Here is a 3882-nt window from a genome sequence, read left to right on the forward strand (position 1 = left end):
CCCGTTGGGGATCTTGGATGTGTCTGTTGTGATGTCTCCTTCCCCTAGTCTTTCTGTTCCACTTTGCCAAGAGAAAAGAGAGAACCACGTTCATAAGATTTGATATATCCCACTGTTAAATGGGAAACCAAATCTGGTGATAGACACCACTTTAAAATCCCAAGACACCCGCTTCCTTAGCTGTATTGTGTACTTGCTTTTGACAAGAGCCCTACCTGGTCCCTGGCTAACCTATATGGCTATGTCTGACCATCTTTTGACATAAATCGAGTAGCTGCTAGCATGGACGTAAAATTGTCTGGGTGAAGATACCCTTCAAGTTCCCAAATCTCTTTGTAACACATCTGAAACCTCTCACTTTCCCCATGCCTGTTGCTTAAGTCCTTTTCTAACTAATCCACAACTAGAGTCTAATGTAATGTATCTGCCCTTCCCTGCTGTGCGCAAGTGGATTTATTAGAGCTGGATTTGTAGCAGCCATACATACGTTTCCATTATTTATTTTTGTCATACAGTGATTATCTCCACACAGGATTTACCCACTTATGGTTGCCATCTATGATGCTTTGCTCTGAGCCAAGTGCTTCAAGTCAAGTGGGCTTGAAGCTGGAGCCAACATCACAAGGTTTTTGAAACATCCTATAAGGAATCTAAATGACCTGTGGGAAGATGTTGACTTAATCAGATACCTCATGACATCATCAGTTAAGTCCATCCCAGTAGAGACTAGATTTGTTTCAGGAGGTGCTGCATTACCGATTGAAGCAGGCAGCTGTATGTGCCCAATGTGTGAATTGGAAAGGGGGATACCAGTCAGTTGTACAACTGAATGCATTCAACTAAATGTCTTCCTCTCTGAATCAGAGAGGTGCGGGTGTAACAGTTTAACTTTAGACCGTCCCCTCGCCCAACACGGGCGCGAACAGGGACCTCTGCACACATCAACAAACTGACACCCACGAAGTGTCGTTACCCATCGCTCCACAAAGGCCCTGCCCTTGCAGAGCAAGGGGACCACTACTTCAAGGTCTCAAAGCGAGTGACGTAACCAATTGAAATGCTATTAGCGCGCACCACCGCTAACTAGCTAGCCATTTCACATCCGTTACACGGGGGGCTGCCATAAATTGACATCCACGTCTTCGGAGCACGGGGAACAGTGGGTTAACTGCCTTGCTCCGGGCAGAACGACAACCTTTTGGTACTGGCACAATTGGTAAAGCTATCCAGCATTTGTCAGATTTCCTTCAGAGAAACATTTGTTTGCCTTTATATTGTCTAACGATTATATCTGTGACATTTCCTAGATATGACGTTTATGGGTCATTATTTGAAACGTCCAGCAGACGGAGACAGACAGCAGGATGTATTTTCCGCGCTAATATCTCTGAGAAGACGAGTCTGTCCAGGACAAGCTGTCAAACTCACTGAGCTGTGTCATAGAATATTACTAGCGCAAATGCCAATATGCTGGACTGTAGAGAGAGCACGATGAGAACTCTGCTGCATCAATCTTGATTCCCTGTCTTGTCTATCCACCAAACCTAGTCTCTGTCACCAAACCTAATTGCAGCATTACCGCAAAAAAATGGAAGATGTAAGTGGAAGGGGGAAAAAGTAAGGAACTTGTCTTCTTCAGCTCTGCATTAAAAAAACAACAATGGAAAGAAATTGTGATAAATAAAAAAGTATACCAGTTTTCATTTAAGGACCAAAAAATAACTCCATTATAGATTGCAAAAGGGATTTTCGATGTACCGATTCCATGGCACATGGTTCATGATCTGATACGCAAAACGACGCCGTATTCAAAACGTAGAAATGTTTATATTTAAATTATTATACAAAATTCTTGCAACCAATATAATGTTATATATATGGGGGATACAACCTTCCCAGCTCTAGAGATTTTGCTGCGAGGAGGCAGAGTCATTAGATCATTTATTTTGGTACTGTCCATACGTAGCTTGTTTTTGGTCACAGGTCCAGGAATGGCTAAAGAATTGCAACATTTACCTGGAGCTACCTCTGCAGACAACACTACTGGGTGATTTGAAAAGTCATAGCGTAACGTCTGCTTCCAACTCACACTCTCAAACACGTAGGTCCCCTGAACGCCACTCACTCTCCAGATACCAATCACCTGAATTCTGATCACCTGTTCACACACCTGTATGTCATTATCACACCTATTTAGTTCAGTTCTTTGCACCCCATCATCGTGAGGTATTGTTTGTTTTGTGATACACGGCGGTTCGAAGCGCTGGGTTTCCCGTAATTTACTCCTCCCGTGTATGATAGTTTTTGCCTGCCTCACTAACGATGCCTTTTGCCTATTCCCTGCCTGTACTTTAGCCTATCGGATTTCCTGTTATCAACCTATTGCCTGATCTCCCGGACAAAGTTACTAGCCCTTTCCCTGCCTGTACTGTTGCATTTTTGGACCCCCTGTGTATGACCTTCTGCCTGCCCCTGGACACAGCTACCTGCCTCCTCCTGTGGTCCTTTACAATAAATACCTGCTGCGCCCTGCGCTTGAAACCAGCTCCGTCTCCCTTCGTGTTCATTACACATAGTCAATTGATCAATAATATAATACTTTTAGCAAAAAATGCTATCTCTAATTTACAATCTGGAGAAACTCTGAGAATGTGAAACATCACAGCACAGTTGAAACATATATGGCAAATAGATATCCAATATGGATGGTGTTAAGAGATAGATGGGAGGGGTTGAATGGAGCTGGAGGGTGGGACTAATAACAAGATAACATGTAAAATATACTGTGTCTGTAAAATGTATATAGATTCAGAACTTATGTTAAACATAACAGTAAAAAATGTATGGCAAATAGAAATCAAACTGGATGGACATCAGAAATAGATGACGTTGAGGGTAGAACTAAGAACAAAATATAACTATTGTAAAATAGATTGTGTCTGTAAAATGTATATAGTTTGCATAAGCTGGAAGTAGAAGCCTAAGTGTTGTTATTCATTAGTTTACTCCGATTAGGGGAGGGGTGYTAGGGTTAGTGGGGATTAATAAAGGAAAGTATATTTAAAAAATATTTGTATATAAACTCTGCAAAAAAAGAAACGTCCTCACACTGTCAACTGTGTTTATTTTCAGCAAACTTAACATGTGTAAATATTTGTATGAACATAAGATTCAACAACTGAGACATAAACTGAACAAGTTCCACAGACATGTGACTAACAGAAATGCGAATAATGTGTCCTGAACAAAGGGGGGGGGGGGGGGTCAAAATCAAAAGTAACAGTCAGTATTGGTGTGGCCACCAGCTGCATTAGGTACTGCAGTGCATCTCCGTCCTCATGGACTGCACCAGATTTGCCAGTTCTTGCTGTGAGATGTTACCCCACTCTGTTCCACACAAGGCACTGCAAGTTCCTGAGCATTTCTGGTGGGGAATGGCCTCTGGCCCTGAGCCCTCACCCTTCGATCCAGACTATGTGCCCAGACTTGGGCTAATGGATAGAGACCAGGCATCTTTCTGGCTGGCCATGCAGAACACTGACTTCCTGTCTTGCACGGAATCAGCACAGAAGCGAGTAGATGGCTTGGTGGCTATTGTCAGCTGGAGGGTAGATGTCAGGATTTGCTGCAGGAAGGGTACCACATGAGGGTATAGGAGGAGATTGTAGTATCCCGCTCCGATCTGCTCTTGGTAGTTCATTTCCGTTGTTGATTCACAGGGTTTGTTGTGAGTTTGCCTAATCCCTGCTTTTGTGTGAAAGGAGAATTTGGGACACTACTGGGTCCAGTGCAGATTGACCTAGGATTTTCGCAACTCCTCCTTATAGGGGCACAATAAAAGGCTTTATCCCTGCAGACGCCAGACCAGCAAATGCCCCCACA

The sequence above is a fragment of the Salvelinus sp. IW2-2015 genome, unplaced genomic scaffold, assembly GCF_002910315.2.
Source record: "Salvelinus sp. IW2-2015 unplaced genomic scaffold, ASM291031v2 Un_scaffold3824, whole genome shotgun sequence".
Lineage (NCBI taxonomy): Eukaryota > Metazoa > Chordata > Actinopteri > Salmoniformes > Salmonidae > Salvelinus > Salvelinus sp. IW2-2015.